This window comes from Trichosurus vulpecula, chromosome 8 (genome assembly GCF_011100635.1).
Source record: "Trichosurus vulpecula isolate mTriVul1 chromosome 8, mTriVul1.pri, whole genome shotgun sequence".
In the NCBI taxonomy this organism is placed as follows: Eukaryota; Metazoa; Chordata; class Mammalia; order Diprotodontia; family Phalangeridae; genus Trichosurus; species Trichosurus vulpecula.
In genome coordinates, this window is record NC_050580.1 from 19,647,605 (window position 1) to 19,668,892 (window position 21,288).

Genomic DNA, 21,288 nt, shown 5'->3' on the forward strand with positions numbered 1-21,288 from the left:
AAATCTCATTGGTATGCAGATTCCCTTGAGATACAAAAAAGCTCTGTAGATAATCATCCTCCAAAGCTGGGATGGGAAATAATATAATGCTGCATTGACTTTTCAAAATAAAATTTCTGGTCCAATTAGCTCAGCAACTTGGGAAAAAAATGCACCACTGAGTGTCACCTTTCCAGTATTTTCAATTGCACATTAATTAAAAAACTAATTACAATTTTTATCATAATCATAATATTCTCCATGAATCAAACAAGATCCCATTGACTAAAAATATTAATTATGTTGTGAAAGAAGACTAGGAAGGTGAAAGATTAGCCTCTCTCACTTTCTACAGTCTCTACTGTGCTTTGCTATTCTGTTAAATGAATCTTATTTTTAAGATAACATGATTACTAAAACACATTTTACCTAATAATTTCATTTACTAAAAAGTGCATCCATGAGTCCCTGAAGGCTCACAGCCAAGACCTAAGTGTACTTGATATCCCTAAAAGGGACATTCTCTATGCCATTATTCCCAATGTAGCAGAGTTCATTAGAAGGTGGTAGTGCAGGATATTCCCTGAAGACAGAATTATAGCCAGCCTCTAGCATCTGTCCTTTAAGTTGCTTTTTGAGATGATATTTTATAATTAGCTTAACTGAAATTACAAGTCAAAACTATGAACTATATCCCTTTTAAGAGTATTAAACTAAAAAAAATCATACTTATTTTGTGACAGGTTTGCTTTTTACATATTTTAATAATAAAAGAGAGGGGACCTTTCAGCATTGTATTGATGGTTTGATGTATGTTCTTCCTTCTTAAAGCTACCCAAAATAATTAGAGACAAATAAGGCCTAATAGTCTGATAGGTAAGATTAGTATATCACATGCCATCAAAACCATACTATTACTTGGCAACAAGAGTCAGCAAGGAAACATTTACTTGGTCTCTCCAGGGATATAAATATAGCAGAATTGTTTGACATTATTCCATTAATTCTACTCAGGTGCAATGGAAGTTTTTAAGATCAGGAAAACAAGGGTTTTTCTTTCTAACTGGCTAGAGGAAAGAGTACTGGATATGGTGTCCAGAATTGTGGGGTTAAATGTGACCTGAGATAAGTCTCTCCATCTCTCTCTACCTCTGTTTCTTCATCTGTACAACTTAGAGAACAAAAGGACTGAGCTGAATGATCCTGGCTCTTAATCTAAGACTTTATGATATTTCCAATTGCAAGTAGTCATTTCTATTTCATAAAATTCTTGTATCACAAAGTTAGAAAGGACACCAAAGTTCACCAATCTACAAGGTATGAGAAAAAGAATCCCTATTCCAACATTCTTAATTAGTAGTAATTTGGCTCATATCTAAAGGCTTCTAATAATGGGCATCAAGGTAGAGTAGAGAGGGAACTCAAAGTGAAGTGAGCAAGTTCATGTCCTGCCTTTGACACTTATAATCTGTTTGACCTTTGGCCAAGTAACTCGACCTTCTTGGGCATTGGTTCCTTCATCTCTAAAATGAAGGGCTTGGAATATATGGGTAATCCGATGACTTTGAGAGTTACTTCGGTTCTCTAAAACACAATGTCCTCGTGTAAATTCACAGGGTTGGACTTCAGGGCCTCTGAGACACATTCTAGACCTAAAGCTGTGATACTATGTCTCCACATCCCACGCGCTTTCTCTCACAGGATACTGTATCTGTTATTTTCCATAACCACTTCCACAGCACAAAGAGATACTGTAGTAGGGCTCTAATGAAGACATATAAATATAAGTTCTTATTAATTTAGGTCATCAATCTTCTGGTTTCATAGTGAAAACAGTGGGTGGAAAGAAAAATGTAAGAAAATGTGTCCCAATGAAAAACAGCCTTCTCTTCCCGATTAGATGAAATCCACTAACTTTCACAGCAGCATAAACCTATGCCAGGCAGATAGGTACATTTATGGCAGTGTTTTCACCAGAGCTAATTAAGAAATCCCCTCAAAGTTCATGGATAAATGTATTCTTCCAATATATTAGTATCTTCAAGGTAGAATAAGTAGCAAAGAAAAAACATCCAGGTTATTCAAAATGATTAAATACTAAAAAGCTTTTGTCCCCAGTAGATGTGCTTCCCAAGTTATGTGGTATTTAGAGGGATTCCTAAGTAGATTATTTTAATTATTTGATTGTAATGTAATGATGTCCCCAAAAGATCCTTTGGCTCACATTTTCACAGGTCGTTCACATTTACAAAGAAATTTACATATAATTTGCCATTTGACCCTGAAAACAATGCTGTTGCTTAGGTGCCACATTTTAAAGGTGAGGAAACTGAGGTAGAAAGAAGTTAATGGACTTGGCCAGTGTTAAATATCTAATAAACATCTGAAAAATGATTAAAATTAAAATTCGGAGTATTCTCAATTCTAAGTGCATCAACCTGTCCACTACATGGCTTCATTCTCTTAGGATTACTGATATGGCTGCAGTGTGGGCACACTAGCACCACACCTTTCTATAGGTGAGTTTTTCCTACTCCCCCATTATTAAGGACACCATGTTGAAATTACTTTAGATATACTTTGTAAATATTTTGTATATAATTTCACGCGTCCATTTTGTTACCTTCAATAGTATTTAAGAAGCTAGCAGGGCAGAAACTGTAATACTCTTTTTCTTTGTGATCTCAGCGGCCCCTCCCAGTGATTAGGATGTAAAAAGAACTTAAATACCTGTCAATCAATATAGATCATAAATTTCTGACAATTAATTGCATGGTAATTTATGTTTCATGTAACAGTGAATCTGGTGATGAGTCTCTCTCAAGTTCACTAAACTGGTCCCTTGATGACAATCATACAAGCTATCATGAGGCCCATATGCTGCCTTTCTGGATTGGTTGGACACACTTAAACTAATCCCCTTTTGATTATGCTTCTGAGCTTTGGCATCATGTCTCAGCTGCCATCACCCCCTTGGAATTGCTTTTCACACATGAGACTTCCTTACCTTATAGTTTCTAGCCTTCATCCACGCTGCTTGGCCTTCCTGCTCTAGAACATCTCTCTACCATACCATTCATGAGTTCCTCCTGAAGCCAACATTTTAAAGAGGGGCTTGGGCCTGCCCCAGCTTTTGACTTTTGAGCTAATCATATCATTCCTCCACTTGCTAATCGTCCCCTTCTAACTCATAATTTTCACTCTTCAGCTACATTCGGTTTGTTGTCTGTCCCCATTACAATATAAGTTCCTTGAAAATAGTAACTGCCTTGACTTTTATCACATTTGTGTTCCCAGTACAAGTGCCTAGTAGCTAGCACACAGTAAGTGCTTAGTAAGTGCTTGCTACTTTGCTTTAGCTTTTGAGAATAAAGGATCACTTCCATACTGCTTATGGTGAGCATTCAGATTAGGTCTAAGAGGAATCAATGAAGACAATAATATTTAATCAAGATAACATTGATTGTACACACGGACATGAGAGCTAATCTCCCATTATTTTAGGGGAAAAGAATTACCAGGCAAGGATATACATAGGGAAGGTTATGGTTCTCCCCATGACTGGAAGTCTATAAGCAAAAACTGCTTGTCCACTGTTAAACCTGAAAATTTGGTTGAAGGAAACAACAGAGCTAGGTGATAGAAAAATCCACGTTGTTTATTATTTTCCCTCAAAGCATAGCAGAGCTAGCTTACCTGTACGTACAAGGAGTCAGAGTATAAGCTCTGGCTGCCTGAACAAAGCAATGAGAAACTTATATACGTTATTTTAGCAGAGCTAGCAAGCATGTATTGCCTCATTTTTTATAACCCCCAAGTATGTTTAACCATGATACGAGAAGAGGATTTTCCTTAATGGAATAGGGTTGTAAAGGATGTTGACAAAAGTCAGTTGAAACTACAGCCCAGCGTCTCTGTGTCTCATTACATTCCATAACATAGTATATACCTGTAGAATATTAAGCAAGGTAATCTCTCTTGGGGTTAGGGTCTCATCCTTTAATGACTATCAGGGGTCAGAGTGTCCTTAGGTCAGTCTAATCTGGCCTTGTTCACAGAGGTAAGGGTATTGCCTGAGCAAACTTTTAGAGAGAACCAAGAAGCCCAGGTCCTGGATCTTCATCCAGTTACTCATTAATTCAGGCTCTGGGTCTGGTTGAAATTAGAAAATGATATAAAATAGTATAATATTTTTCACACCACTTATCCCAGAAGGATTCCCACCCTTACAAGGGATTCTTGGTCAGTGGGGAGTAAGACAATATGGACTCTGAGAATTCTTTATTCTTTAACTAACTCTGCATTGTGTATTTGTTGACTAGCTACAGTAAGGAATTGTTTGGCACCTTGTAGAGCACATCCCTCCTCCTAAATTAATAATGAATAGAGAGAAGTATAGTCCTTGCCCTCCAAGATCCAAGATCTTGTAATGTAATTGAGACGGGAAAAATAGTTCATATAAAACAATTTAGAAACAATTTGTGTTTATTATTCTCCTAATTGCTAGTGTTTTTTTTTTCCTTCCTTACTGTGTTTTATTTAGCTTATAATAATAGCAAAAATTTATAGGATGCTTTAAGTTTTATACATTGTTTTACAAATAATACTTCATTTGAAATTCACAACAACCCTTCAAGGTAGGTGCTATAATGGTCCCCATATTACAGTTGAGGAAGCTGAGACAGATACATTAACTGACTTGCCTAGGGTCGCAAAGCTCAAAATCATCAGAGATGACATTTGAAAGCAGGTATTCCTGATTCCAGCTTCATTGCTCTAGCCACTGATTTACCTAGCTGCTTTAACATACAGAAATATATGCATTTTTCTCCCAAAAAAGAAGGTGAGTTCCTTAAGAATAGGGGTTATTTCATTCTGTGTATTTGTGTCCTTAACACCTTTCATAGCGTCAGGGACAAATTAGGTGTTTAATAAATACTTGATAATTGATTGATTGGTGAGTAGAATAAATTATAAAATCTAAGGGTATTCAGAGAAAGGAAGCTAGTATTAGTAAATTAGTATCATCATATCTAGAAGACTGAAAAGTCAGAGAATCTGGACCAGATTTCTTTTTCTTTGCTATTCCCCCTTCCTAAGGTACCTCATTAGGAATAGGACAGAACCCTATGTGGAGGCTTGTCTATTGTCACATAACCTACAAAACAGTCTTTCTACAGACAATGTATCCCCTCCCAATGCATCAGGAACTCCGTTCTGTTCTTTTGAGAATGAATTTGAAGATTATAAACTTTTAAGTAAATGTAACTGAATTTCTGTCAGAATTTTGATAGATGTATTCATTTTTGAGAGAGAAAGAGAGAGAGAGAGAGAGAGAGAGAGAGAGAGAGAGAGAGAGAGAGAGAGAATTCCTTGTCTAAATCTTTTTAAACTTTTTTTAAAACATTTCTCCACTACTAAAAGCAGGCATCATACAGTAGTATGCCTTAAAAGTCATCATGTTCAGAGTTTAAGCCCTGACAATAATATATCAACCAATCAATTAACTTTTAAGGGTCTACTATGTGCCAGGTACTGTGCTAAGCACTGAGGATACCAAAAGGGTATAGAGACAATCCATGTCCTCAAGGAGCTTACAGACTACTTGGGGAGACAACATGTAAACAGATATACATATATGCATACACACATGCACATACACACATATATGTACATATACACATAGATATGTATATATGTAGGCATGTGTGTTTATATGCACATTATGTATATATGTATATGTGTATACACACATAAACATAAGTATAAATATCAAATTTTATATATATATATATATATATATATATATATATATATATATATATATATATATATGATACAGAGGTGTGCATCAACAGAAGACAGGCACTGAAATTAAGCTGTATGCCCATGGGCAAGTCTTTTAGCTTATCAGTGCCCAAAGCAACTGAATCAGTGGGTTATATAGGAGTTACTAAAAAGTTCTTCAACAAGATGGAATTTCAGGTCTAAACTTTTTCCATCCTTCTCTAAATAGCAATTTAATTATAAATGATACTGAAATTTTGGAATTTTTTTCTAATACTCTGTTCTCATTTAACTCCCTTCATGCAAATAATATTCCTTATCTTTAAGAACTTAAAGTAGCCAGAGGCACACAGGCTAGGTCTTGATGATGCTTTCCTTTATTAAAAGCAAAAGGAAATTTGAGGGAAGTGCAAGATCATTTCTTAGAACTTCTCTCCATCCTGGGGGATGTGGGTATAATTGGTAACATCATCCTACTCTTACATTCAGAGATGCCTGAAGGATTCAGCTAATGCTTTCATCACGCCTCTAAGGGGGCCAAACACCTTATCCAATCAGAGCAAACTCCTTACTTCTGATTGATCAATTGACCCACTCAAGAAGTTTCTACCTAAGGTAGCTACTTTCAAAGGGCAGTAGGGCAATCATCATTCAATGGACCTTCTTACTTACATATAAATCAAGCATATGAATTGACTAAGAAAGGAAAAATCATTTGTTAAGTGCTTAAAATATAGGCCATTCAGTAAATTCTAGTGGTTTCCTGTCACCTCATGGATCAAATTTAAATTCTCTATTTGACTTTTTAGTCATTTACTCATTTCCTGTCTTTCCAGTCTTCTTATAGCTTACTTCAATCCACATGTTCTTTACTCTAAACACCGGCTTCCTTACAGTTCATCAAATAAAATATTTCACTTCCCAACCTTATGCATTTTCACTGGCTGTGCCCTATTTCTTGAACTACCTCCCTCCTCATTTCCCTGGATCCTTTCAAGTCTCAGCTAACACCCCACATTCTTCAGAGGCCTTTCCCATTTCTCCTTCACCTTAGTGCCTTCTCTCTACTATTAGTTCGATTTTCTCTTGTCTATACCTTGTTTCTATGCAGCAATTTGCAAGTTCTCTACACCAGTAGATTGAAGAGAGAGACTGTTTTTTTCTTCTGTTGTGTTTTGCTTTTATTTTTGTTTCCCCAGTGCCTGGAACATAGCAGATGCTTAACAAATTTCTGGTGACTGACAGTGCCTGAATATACAGTGCAATAATATAGGCAAAGTGCTTCCAAATAACAATTGCCAACAATTATACAAGATGTGAAATTTATATGGATTTGAGCTTTGCCAGGGGCTTTAGCTGTATTTTAATAAACCTTCACAATCTATATAAATAATTTTCTTATTTTATTCAAAGTGTTAGGACAACAACTCCAAAACACAATAACTAAGAATATTCATATTAGGGCAAATCAGGCAAGGCCAAGTAGTAAGGACTTTGACCCTTCTTGTCCCCAATGTCTATGACAACCTTCTTGTCCCAGTGTCCCTTCCCTCACCCTCTCCTTACAGTTCTGGGAGTTTGCACCATGATCCTGTCAATTCTAGCATTGCTGCTGGATCAGTTTCATCAATCTACGTTCCTCCAGGGCCCCAAGCAATACTCAGAATTTTCTGGACAAGTGTCACTCACTCCCTGACCCCTATACTCCTACATATATGTATATTTTCCCACATTAGGTATGATCTTATTGAGGACAAGGATTCCTTTGAATTTACAAAACCTATGTTTGACATTTTAAGCATATAAGAAAGATTTTTTCCTGCCTTATTTCATTCATTTGCATGATCTGTATGTAAGTAGGAGGGTTCAATGATTGCTGATTTGCCAACAATCCCTTGAAAGTAGCTACCTTAAATAGAATCTTCTTGAGTGGATCAATCAATCAGTCAGAACTAAGGACCCTAGTCTGATTGGATGGGGCCTTGACCATACCCTTAGAAAGAAGATGAAACAACAGCTGGACCCTTCAGGCAGCTCCGAACAGGAGAATAGCATGTTGCTACTAGTTATACCTACATCCCCCAGGACAGAGGGAAGTTTTAAGAAATGATCTTCACTTTCCTCAACTTCTCTTTCTGATGCTATCAGTAGAGTCTTAATTTAAGTCTCCCTACAATTACCTTACAGGAATGTTTGCAGAACCTGCATTTGGCCTCAATCAAAAAGAGGCAGGGGTTAACACTAGAAAGATAAATATATACATTCAGATAAAGGATCAAACCTCTTCAAGAAATCTTAGTAATTTTCCTGAGGACTTAGAATGGTTGTGATTGTCTTCCTCACTTTTCATTCAATAAAAGTTACCAAAAGCACAAGAGGAAGTAATGATACTGACTTGACAACCTGCTATATTATCCCTCTGCTTAAAATAATCAAGTGTTACATGAAAAATGAGGGGATGTATAGAGATGACCTCAAAAGTCCTATAAACTTCTAAATCTCTATAAATATAACAACTTGTAAAAAGGCCAGTGATTGTCTTTACAGAGAAGTTTACATACACTTTCAGATTCCCACAGCCATGGTCAGGATACCTGTCAGTTTAGAAACCTCTACATCAGCCTCTGGCAAAGCCTGTGTCACCCCTTGTGGTAGGAGCTCTGTAATAAAACTACAGACCCCCAAATCCTAACCTAGTACTCTTAAAAGGCAGCAGAGAAGCACTACTATTCCTCTACTTCTTATGGCATTGAACTCATTTTAATGTCAGATGTGTCAGAGATCTTGGCCCTTGAGACTCCAGGTACATCTGTGACTTTGAAGCAACAGGGTCTCTTCCTAACCACCCTCACCCCAACATCCTTGCTACATAATCACCAGTAAACACATTACTTCCCTAAGGAAAAAGCCTGTTTTGGTGCAGTCATTCTGCACCTGGTTTTTGTAGATCTAAAAGGGAAAACAAGCACAGGCTTGGGGTGCAGAAAATGACACAAATCTCAGTCAATCTCTGACATTAATCGTCCATGTATCCTGGTCATTTGGAATCACCTAAAGACTCTTAAGCCTATCCTGGTATTTACCATTTTCTATCTTCCTAGAAAAGTACTTTTAATTTAGGTTGTAAGGTGATTTTTTTTCCTTTAAAATTATAAGCAAAATTAAATGCAAGTTTATTGATCTTTCTTGGAATAAATAAAATGAAAAAATGCATGTATCTGGAAAGTCAAAATGATCACAAAATTCCAACTGGGTTCTTTAAATACAAGGTAGCAAAAGGACAAAGCAATGCTTTAGAAAGTGAACTAATCTATGCTTCAAGAAACATGATGAATATTTTATGGTTATAGGTAAAGTAGAAAGGGGCACTGCATATATCAAGCATACCTCACTGTAAAGCCTAAGTGCCTCTAGGATATATAGCAGAATAAGTATATATTAGATGTTCCAAGAAGCTTCAAGAGGAGAATATTTCTTGGCAAAGGCTTCTCTTTCTTTCCTCATCATAATAAATGTTATAAACATTACAGCAAAGAAAAAAATTACCAATACGCCCAATGTTTGAGTATAAGCTTTTTTCCCCCTCTGCTTTCATATTTAATGAGCATGCTCACTATTAGTTAGGCAAATTAGCTCCAGTTGCTGGCTTCTTAGGTATTCATGTCAGTAAAAATGACTATATACAGGGATAGGAATTTTGCCTTAGGAATGAGACAGAATCTCAGCTCCATTGTCTGCTTGTGTTATCACCCTCATGCATCAAGTATCACTATTTTGTTTCTTCGGGTTACTTTGTCAGAGGGACTATAGAGAAATAACAAAGTGAAGAAATACGCTTTGCTGAGATTGTTCTGAGGAGATTACATAATTGCATATAATAATGGATGAGATGACAATGCTCCATCATGGTATGTAGTAAATAAGCAAAAAGATAGACAGACAGATGAATGGATAGACAGAGAGACAGACAGAAAGATAGATAGATAGAAAGATAGATAGATGGATAGGTAGATAGATGGATGGATCATTTATAACTTACTATATTCAAAGCATGGTGCCAAGCATTGAGAATACAAGAAGTAAAACAAAAAATCTCCACACTTAAGGAGCTTTTACTTTAATGGAGGAAGATACCACATTGCAAGGAGTTGAAAAATGTGCATGTGTGAAGTTGGTATGGTGCCTACTTTGCAGAGAAAAGTCAAATGTTTTCTAGAGTGTGAATTGGGACCAAGGAGAAGTGGGAGCCATGACTCATCTGGGCACTTCCTCAAATTGAGGTTTTAGGCAGGAACTGAGTAATGGACAATGGGGAATGTGGCTATAGGCGCAACTGCATCTGCAAGGCAAGAACACAGTCAGGATGGTGGTGGAAAAGTTCAGACCATGAAGAGTAGAGTCAGGAGAGAAGTAAAGAGAAATTGGAAAAATTCAAAGAAACAGACCTTGTGTCAAATTGTATGTTTCTTGTCCAAATACCAACCCTATCCAATGTAGGAATGCTTATTTCTCTGAAAAAAATCCATCCAACATTTAAACATTTTTTGTCTGTAGCTGGAAGTACCATCCTTCTAGTCCCTCAGATTCAAACCACTGAAGTCAATCTTGACTCTTCCCTTTCCTGAATCTTCATGTCCAATTGATTGTCATGTCTTCTCTATTTTAGCTAAACTCTATGCTATCTATTATCCTTCCCCCCTCTCTATTCAAACAGCTTTGACCTTCTTTCATGCTATCAACTAGACTAATGAAGTCAACATGGACTAACTATGCTTCCTATCTCCAGCCTCTCTTATCCCCAATCTATGCAACACTTAACTACCGAGTTGATAGCTCATCTGATCACTTGCCAACCCAATGCCATTTATACAATCACAGGAATTGAGAATCAAAAGGGACATGGAGGGTCAGGTAGTCCAATACATATAAAGGAAATTCCCACTATTACATATGCCTCAGTCTGGCATTTAAACACTTCCAAAATATGGCTGCCACTTAACAAATATTAAGTGCTGAGGATGCAATAAAAGAGAACAGCTTTGCTCAAGGATCTTCATTCCATTAGGGAAGAAAAACATATATAGATACATAAATAAAAAAGATATCCAAGTAATTATGGGAAAGGAAATGCTAACAACTAGTGAGGTCAGGAATGATGACCTTTATTTAGAGGCAGGGTTTGAATGAATCTAGAAAAATTGTTAGCAATCTCTGATTGCTTCCTATGATCACATTACTCCCCTTCATACATTTTCCAATCCAAACTGGGCTGTGAGATTTGCTTCATATGGTGCATTCCATCCCCTACCTCCAGTTCTTGGAATACGTGGTTAAACAATGTCTGAAATGTTTTCTCACCTCATCTATATCTAGTAGAATCCCAGAGAGTGCCTTCAAATCGCAGCTGAGGGGGTGGAGCCAAGATGGCAGCTCGAAAGCAGGGACTAGTGTGAGCTCCCCGCTGAGCCTCTCCAAAAACCTATAATGGCTTTGAACCAATTCTAGAACTGCAGAACCCACAAAACAACAGAGGGAAGCAGGGCTCCAGCCCAGGACAGCCTGGATGGTCTCTGGGTGACATCTATCCCACACAGAGCCAGGAGCTGGAGCTGGGAATGGAGCAGAGCAGAGACCAGCATGAGCTGTGCGGACCAACCAGACCAGGAGCCGGGCGGAGCGGGCCCAAGCGCCCTGAATCAGTGAGCTGCGGAAGTTACGAGACTTCTCAACCACAAACACCAAAGACAGTGGCGAAGGTTAGTGGGAAAAGCTTCGGGAGTGGAAGGAGTTCGAGGTTCGCCACCGCCCCCAGGGCAGCAGAGGTAGGGCAGCTACAGCTGCAGGTGCTTCCGGCCCCAGGCCCACCTGCTGGGAGGAATTAAGTGGTGGATCAGAGCAGGAGTGCACACAGCCTGCTGAAGATCTAAGCCCAGTCCGGGCTGGGGGTTCTGGGGGAAGGAGGAGTGCTGGTGTGACAGAGCTGGTGCATCCCCCCCAAACATGGAACATAGAACTCTTTAGTCTATAAGCAGTCATACCCTGCTGAAAAACTCAAGGGTCAAGTTAGTTGGTTGGGAATATGGCCAGGCAGTGAAAACACACCTAGATTCAATCTCAGACTTTGGACTTTTTCTTTGGTGACAAAGAAGACCAAAACATACAGACAGAAGAAGTTAACAAAGTCAAAGAGCCTACAACAAAAGCCTCCAAGAAAAACATGAACTGGTTCCAGGCCATGGAAGAGCTCAAAAAGGATTTAGAAAAGCAAGTTAGAGAGGTAGGGGAAATATTGGGAAGAGAAATGAGAAGGATGTGAGAAAACCATGAAAAACAAGTCAATGACTTCCTAAAGGAGACCCAAAAAATACTGAAAAATACATTGAAGAAAAAGACACCTTAAAAAATAGACTAATTCAAATGGCAAAAGAGATCCAAAAAGTCAATGAGGAGAAGAATGCCTTGAAAGGCAGAATTAGCCAAATGGAAAAGGAGGTCCAACGGACCACTGAAGAAAATACTTCTTTAAAAATTAGATTGGAGCAAGTGGAAGCTAGTTACTTTATGAGAAATCAAGATATTATAAAACAGAACCAAAGGAATGAAAAAATGGAAGACAATGTGAAATATCTCCTTGGAAAAACCACTGACCTGGAAAATAGTTCCAGGAGAGACAATTTTAAAATTATTGGACTACCTGAAAGCCATGATCACAAAAAGAGCTTAGATATCATCTTTCAAGAAATTATCAAGGAGAACTGCCCTGATATTCTAGAGCCACAGGGCAAAATAGAAATTGAAAGAATCCATCAATCGCCTCCTCAAATAGATCCCAAAAAGAAATCTCCTAGGAATATTGTCACCAAATTTCAGAGCTCCCAGATCAAGGAGAAAATACTGCAAGCAGCAAGAAAGAATCAATTTGAGTATTGTGGAAACACAATCAGAATAACCGAAGATCTGGCAGCTTCAACATTAAGAGATCGAAGGGTTTGGAATACGATATTCCGGAGGTCAATGGAGCTAGGATTAAAACCAAGAATCACCTACCCAGCAAAACTGAGTATCATGCTCCAAGGCAAAATATGGATTTTCAATAAAATAGAGGACTTTCAACCTTTCTCAGTGAAAAGACCAGAGCTGAATAGAAAATTTGACTTTCAAACACAAGAATCAAGAGAAGCCTGAAAAGCTAATCAAGAAAAAGAACAAGAAAAAGACATTGCAAGGGACTTACTAAAGTTGAACTGTTTTGTTTACATTCCTACATGGAAAGATGATGTGTATGATTCTCGAGACCTCAGTATTAGGGTAGCTGAAGGGAATATGCATATATATATATATGTACACATATATATATAATATATATACACACACATGTTTATGTATATATATATAAGTGAATGTGTATGTATGTATATATGTGTGTGTGTATATGTATATGTGTGTGTGTATATATATATATATATATAGAGAGAGAGAGAGAGAGAGAGAGAGAGAGAGAGAGAGAGAGCAGACAAAGGGTGAGTTGAAGATGAAGGGAAGATATCTAAAAGAAATAAAATCAAATTAAGGGATGAGAGAGGAATATATTGAGAGGGAGACAGGGAGAGATAGAATGGGGTGGATTATCTCGCATAAAGGTGGCAAGAGGAAGCAGTTCTGTGGGAGGAGGGGAGAGGGCAGGTGAGTGGGGAATGAGTGAATCTTGCTCTCATCAAATTTGGCCTGAGGAGGGAATACCATACATACTCAATTGGGTGTCTTACCCCACAGGAAAGAAGAGGGAAGAAGATATAAAAAGGAGGGGATGATGGAGGGAAGGGCAGATGGGGGTGGAGGTAATCAAAAACAAACACTTTGGAAAGGGGACAGGGTCAAGGGAGAAAATTCAATAAAGGGGAATGGGTTGGGAAGGAGCAAAATATAGTTAGTCTTACACAATATGAGTATTGTGGAAGGGTTATACATAATGATACACATGTGGCCTATGTTGAATTGCTTGACTTCTTAGGGAGGGTGGGTGGGAAGGGAGAATTTGGAACTCAAAGTTTTAAAAACAGATGTTCAAAAACAAAAAAAAAAGTTTTTGCATGCAACTAGAAAGTAAGATAAAGAAGGGAAAAGGGGATGGGAGGGGAGTAGGATGACAGAAGGGAGGGCTGACTGGGGAACAGTGCAACCAGAATATATGCCATCTTGGAGTGAGGGGATTGTAGAAGTGGGGAGAAAATTTGTAATTCAAACTCTTTTGAAAATCAATGCTGAAAACTAAATATGTTAAATAAATAAATTTAAAAGCAAAAAAGAAAAACAAAAACAAGCAAAAAAAATTGCAGCTCAAACATTGCCTCATGCATAGAACCTTCCTTTTTCTAACCAGTTATTAGCATTCTCACTTTTTGAAATACTTTTATAGTCCTTTAAAATAATTTATTCGCATTAATTTGTATATGCTGGTTGTTTTTGGCTTGTTTTTTGCCAATTGAATGTAATTTCCTTGACAGCAGGTAGTAATTCTTGTTTAGGTCAAAAGCCGCCAACACAGTGCCAGGCATATAGTAACTGAGCAAGTATGGGTGTGGTGGATACAGCCACTTAGCCTAGAGGCAGGAAGACTTGAGTTCAAGACTGGACTCAGACAAGTGTTACCTGTGTGACCCTGAGCAAGTCATTTAACCCCTGTTTACCTCAGTTTCCCTAACTATAAAATCAGGACTCTTATAGCACCTACCTCCCAGCTTTGTTAATGAAGATAAAATGAAATAACATTTGCAAAGCACTTGGCATGATACCTGAAACATAGGGATCATTTTATAAATGCTAATTATTGTGTTGTTAGTAGTGGTATCACTACTATTAAATGTCAGTTTGAATTGTATCTACATGAGCTTGCTAGAGTTCATTCCTTGGGTTACTCAACAGAGTCCCACCGGTAGACAGAATTTAAAAAGCTGGGATATGGAATAATGTAGTAAAAATCAGCTGCCTCTCTTTGTTCTGGAAGCAGCTTTTGAAGGATGAGCATAGGGGGTGGGCAGCATGAAGCAGGTTAATGCCTCTTCATCAAAAAGGTTTCATGTTCCACATATTTCTTTTTTGACTTCCCAGCCTTCAAATGACACAGCAACCTGAGGACAGAAGATGTATAAAGAAACCTAGTTGGGCCCAATAAATGAAGTCAATTGGATGTCTTGGGGCTGCATATCACCAGTCCTCTCATTTCTTTCTGTATTTTAAAGTGAATTTTAAATTGAACAAGCTTCCATGTTTCTTTGCTCTCCTAGGAAAATATAATTATTTTATGTAGTGCCTCTCATATAATCTAAAAAGATAAATATCCCAGAGTTAGTTTTTTGTGGACACAAAGAAGCAGCAGAAACAAAAATAGACTGAAAAGGAGAAAGTAGTAGAGATACAGAGAAAGGTAAGGAGAAAGAAGAGGAGAGACGGAAAGAGAAAGAACAGGGTGGGGGAGAAACAAAGTTACAGAAAGAAATGGGGACAGAGAAAGAGATATAGTGAGGGAGAGATGCAACCCCAGGGGAGGGGTTAGCCAGAGAGAGACAGACAGAGACAGACAGAAAGAGGGACAGACAGAGAGATAGAGAGAGACACAGAGAGAGACAGAGACATACAGAGAGAGGGAGACAGAGACAGAGACAGAGAGACAGAGAAACAGAGAAAGAACTAGGGAGGGAGAGAGACAAAGTTACAGAAAGAAATGGAAACAATGATAGAGATACAGTCAGGGAGACCGATAGTCAACGGTGGGGGGGGGGGGGGGGGGTTAGCCAGAAAGAGAGACAGAGAGACAGAAAGAGACAACAATGCAAAGACAGAAAGATATTGTGATTTGGAAATGAGAAGAAAAATTCTTTCTAAAATTTCAGACTCATGTCCTCATGATATCCAAACTCAGTATCAACATCATGATTCTGTTAGGAAAAAAAGATCTCCAAAAAAGCTAGATCCTTTGTAGTATCTGTAGAAAAAATGTGAACAATAGGCGAATATTTTGTGTTTTCCCCTGAGTATTCTAACAACTATAAAGGAAATATGACAAGTTAGATAGAATTACTGGCCTTGGTATCAGAAAGACTTGCATTCAAACTCTCCTTAAGCAAGTTACTAATTTTACTAAAGTGGGTAAGTTGTCTAGTCATACTTAGCCTTAGGTTCTTCATCTGTAAGATGGGGATGACCATGGCACCTACCTATCACATAGCTGAGTTTAGGCTCAAATGAGATAATGTATCTAAAGCCGTTTGCAAAGTCGAAAGCACTTCTATAAGTTAGCTTTAATTATTAGATTCAGTGCTTCAAGCTGATTTTGTAGTTCATTATGTGATAGCAATAGTTACCAGATGGGCTTTAATTTTTTATAGAATAGCAACGTAGGAATTTACAGAGAAGCTTACAAGATATCTATAGTAAATATTTTGTCCCTATGTCATCCTCTTAGTGCCTCTTAATTGAGCAAATGATTGTCAAAGAACCGATTGATTTCCTGATTTGAAAAATTACGTTTTCAATGAAAATCAAAACAAATCTCCCATTGTCATCAATATAGCAAAGAGGATAAAAGACAGAAAGAGTAAGTACTGGAGAGTGTATGGAAGACAGACACACTCACAGACTGGGTTGAGCTGTGAATTAGCCCATATGGGCTGGAAGGCAATGTGTAATTAGACAAGAAAAATCACTATACTTGCTATAGAGTTCCATGCAACAATCCTACTATTTAACACATACCACTAGAAGGCCAAAGACAGAAATATCTAAAAAAATTCATAGTACAACATTTTGAAGTATAGAATATGGAAAGAATCTGACCTCTCAGCGTTTGAGATATGCCTGAACAGGATGTGTTATATGAATGTAATGGAATCCTGCTTCATTGCATAAAAATGAAAATGAGGATTTAAGAGAAACACAGGAAGACTTGTGGAAACAATGCAGATTAGAGTAAAAATAATCAGGAAACTAAATTACATGATGGATACACTAATCTGAATGATTTTATGCTTATCGTTCATACACTAAAAGGTTTTCTGATCAATTGTAATAGGTCCACATAATCATGGAAGCCAGATAATGAAACATACCTTTCTCTTCTTGTTGCATGAATGGGGATCCTTGGGTGCTAAGCATTGCATACATTATTAGCCATGATGGCTGTGCTGGTCACTTCTGTTTTATTACAAAGGACAGTTAAATTGGGAAGGGAAGCATATTGGAAGATTATGGTGGTATAAGAATAAAAGGCTTTGGTAAAATAGAGAAATAAAAGGAGGGAAAGAAGACAGGGAGGAGGGGGAGGAGGAGGAGGAGGGGGAGGAGGGGGAGAAAAAGAAAGGGAGGAAGGAAGGAAGGAAGGAAGGAAGGAAGGAAGGAAGGAAGGAAAGAAAAAAGAAGGGAAAAACTTCATAGGATCCTTGCTTTCTTTCTAGCTCTGCAATATCCTTCCTATTATACTTCTGGTTTTATATACAATAAAATTGAGGCAGCTGCAAAAACAACAAAAAGGAAATTTGAAATCCACTATTATTTGAATTTCCTGAAATGGCCTAACACACTTCCATGATCTAATTTCCATTCACCATTCACACATTCATCACACATTGTCAGACTGGACTTACAGCAGCCCTGGATATTCTGAAGAGAACTTACAAGACCTATGATAGTCACCATTGAAGTGGAAGTGGGATTGCTTATAAAGAAATAGAGTAATCAATTTCCAGTTTTCACAATGTTCAGAGAATACTTCGAAGTGCAAAACAGAAATATATAGAAAGTGGAGTGGCTTAGCCTGGAAGAGGAGGAAGACAAGGTAAAGAAGGAAGGATCCATCCGTCAGCCTCGCCGCCCGCCTCAGCGCACCCCGGGTGTAGCTAGGGCCGTGACTCCACGGGCTGCGCCATGCATGGAATCAGGCCCGGCCGGATGGGTGCCTGAGCCTCGGGCAGGTTCAGAGCTCCCGGAAGCTGAGATCAGGATGTTCCGGTTCAGAGGGAAGGAGAACCTGAGGGTCCTACGTTCTTCATGGACCCTTTCGCTATTCATTGATGACATATGAGTCAAATGTTGTCAGGAGGCTTTGGCTATAGCCCCTTCCTTAGCATCACAGATGGGAGCATACCAGGGACTCGACCTGCTAGTCGAAGGATGCAGGCTGGAGCTGTCTCACCCTTTGGAATGGTGGGAATGACAGGTGGCTTCATGGACATGTTTGGGATGATGAATTATATTATCGGGAACATGCAGCACATGACAACTGGAGCCAACAGTCAGACCTTTTCATCCTCCACTACCATCTCCTTCTCCAACCTGGGTGACGGAGCTCACAAAGTCTATCAAGAAACATCTGAGATATGCTCAGCACCAGGTGGGATCTGGGAGACAAGGAGAACAGTGAGGGACTCTGATAGTGGGTTAGGGCAGATGTCCATTGGTGTGTTGGTAACCAAAAATGGGCTCCTTACCACTTAGTTTAACAAGTGCCCTTGAAGAGTTTGGCTTTTGTTCTCTTTGAGTAATTAATTGAGCCGTACTAGGTGCTAAGCCCCAGACCCAAACCCCCATTAGGTGTAAAGCCTTAGTGGGTGTGGATTGGCAACTGAGGTGGGGCCCAAGTTGTGGCTAACTCCAGGGAGGGCCTAGTTTACATGTCTGGGAGAGCAAAGGCTTTTATACCACATGGGTTTAAGTCCACCTCTTTGTGACGATTCTCGGTCACATGGGTGAGTCGCAGGTGTGACTCACCCCTGATGCTGAAAAAGAAATGAAAACCAGGGGTTGGCTGTCTGTTCCTTGGAGCTCCCTTACCCACAGCAGTGGTGGTGCGAGTGACTCTGGGCCAGTCCTTGTTCTGAACTCCCAGGCTGAACCTAGATGTTGGTAACTATAAATCTGTATTTAGTCTATCTGTTGATGTTTGTAATTTGTTTGTAATTTGTTCTGAAGTTAAGGGTGCTGGCTTTTTCCCCTGAACTAAGTGAATGCTGTTTGTATGCTGAATTAAAGTTTGCCAACCCCTTCACCTTGCTTTCCTTAGTTAAGCAGATCAAAAGAACCTGTGCTGTTGGCAGCTTTCCGGGTGCTGGCTGTGGGTGGATCTTACACCCCAACAGAAGCTGCTAGCTGGATTGTGGAAACAATTGGGCATCACATCCGAGACAGGGCACACATCCTCTAGCATTCCCAAAATCACAGAACTGGGTGCCAGGAAGAACGGCAGGACTTCATCAGTTTGGATGAGAGTGATACTGAAGCATTTGACAATGAGTGGAGGAGAGTGACATCCCAATACTGGCCACAGAGCCCCCTGGAATTTCGTCAGCATGAGGCTACTGGGGTGGGTGGGGGTAGAAGAGCTGAGGGACCCCCTCAGCTGGCTATACGGAGGCCTGAGGATTCCCCCTCCCTACAGTCATGATGCTATGACTGGTGAGGGGCTCCCAGGTCCTCTCATAAGTATTGGTGGGGAAGGGAATCACAGGTGAGGGATGAAGTCCCTCAGTCATTCCTCTGGAATTTGGAGGAAACCCACCTAATATTTTCGAGCGGGGGAGTGGGGTAAAGATTTTCTTAGAGCCTGTTTTGGTGATAATAGGTCTCAGCTGGTCTAGGAAAGAAAAGAAATTCTCCTAAATTGGAGAGTTGACCACAACCACCAAGACCCTCATCATCCAGCTTCTGTTTTCCCCCCTTCCTTCCTATATGACAAGCTTTCTCTCCCTCCACCCTCTAGGTACAGTCTGTGAGGGGCAGAAAAATCACCCCTTGGAATAACTCCCTTCCCCCCAATTTAATATTAAATAGAGGTGAGCTGACCCCTTCAAGCTTAGGCAGCCTTAGGGGGAGCTTTTCCCTGCCCCCTTTACTGCTTTTACTTGGCTTGCCTCCCCTCCCTGGTCTTCTGATTCTTTTTCCCCTCTAACTCCCAATAAGTACAAGATCCCTTAGGGTAAGCTCTGGGCGTAGAAGTCCCATTTTCCCCCAAAGGTCTGTTAGTTGCCATTGGATCTTTTCTCATCCCTACGTAGAAGCCCCATGTTTGGGGCTGTGCCCCCTCCCTGCTGACTGGGTAAGGGATGGGTACTGGGTCCTTTTTCCTCCTGTCCTCTAATCCTATGCCCCCATGCACCCATGCACATATGTCCGCACAGACACACACACAGACACACAGAAACACACACATTGCCTCTGCATCCCTTTGCCCTTTGCATGTGGGTATGTAACTTGTAAATGTATGGAATAAAGGGAAGTGGAAAAGAAAAATAAAGAAATATATAGAAAGTGAAATTTTAAAATATAAAAAGTTATTATGAGACTGTTTGGTCCTAGCAGAACCAGGAACAATGAGTGTAAGTGAGGAAGGAAGGCATTTCCTAAGAATTATAGCTATATGGATGGCATTTCCTAAGAATTATAGCTATATGAAAAGGGAATAGACTCCTTTAGTAATGAGGTACCCCTTATTAAAGTTCACTGAACACAGGTTGTATGATGTCTTGTCATGAATATTAGAAAGTGGAATCTTTGGGAGTTACCTATTGGATGAGATGGCTTCTGAGGTCCCATCCAAACCTGAGGTCCTTTCCTTCTCTGTGAGGTAACAGAAGCATCATTAAGAAATGCATAGAGGAGAGGATTCTGGGAAGATGGTGGAGTAGATCAGAAAATTCTAAGCTCTCAAGATTTTCCTCTACAAACGTGTTAAAATAGCACCTTAGGGTGAACAAAGTGTGGGTAGAGACAAAGAAGAATGGGGGTACAACCGGGGTCTTCTTGGGACAATTTGAAAGGATGTGAAGAAAAATCCCAGGAAGATGTTTAGTCCCTGCAAGGAGAAAACACCTCCAAGATAGGTTCTGTTCTAACAACAAGCCACAAGTCCTGGGATTAGTTGGTTTGAGAGGCTGCCTTGCCCCAGCAAAAGGAACTTTTCACCCTGGGATAGTGAGGGGAGTTGGGTATTTGAGCCCAGGAATATTGAGGGAACATCTGCTGATGAGGACCGCCAGGCCCATCTGTGCTGCAAAGAGTAGTGGGGGCGAGAAGGAACCAGCATACACCCAATGAGTGCAGAAGCAGTGGGGCAGAAAGCCCCTGGCTGTGGGCTCTTACAAGAGGTTGGAAATTTGGTTTTGGTTCCAGGCTAGAAGAGAGAACTGAAGATCTGGGGCAAGAGGCACCATTTCCCATTCCCCAGGGCTAGAGGTGATTACAAAAATCAAGCTGTTACCACAAAATATGCACAGGCAAAGGAGAAAGAATACAACCGTAGAAACCTTTGTACAGGAATAGAGATGACCAGCATTCATCTTCAGAGGAGGACACTGAAGTAAAGAAACCCCCAAAGAGTAATGTCAAATGGTCACCTGCACAAAAATAATTTATAGAAGATCTTTAAAGACTTTAAAAATCAAACGACAAAGATGAAGGAAAAACTGAAAAAAATAAAAATAATCCAAGAAAACCAAGCAGGTTATGAAAGGAAAGTCAACCAATTAGAAAAGG

The 21,288-nt window shown here is 39.4% G+C and overlaps 1 pseudogene; it reads left to right on the plus strand.

The window, feature by feature from the left end:
- Nucleotides 1-10,074: 10,074 nt before the first annotated feature.
- Nucleotides 10,075-19,216, plus strand: LOC118829436 (annotated as a pseudogene).
- Nucleotides 19,217-21,288: the final 2,072 nt, after the last annotated feature.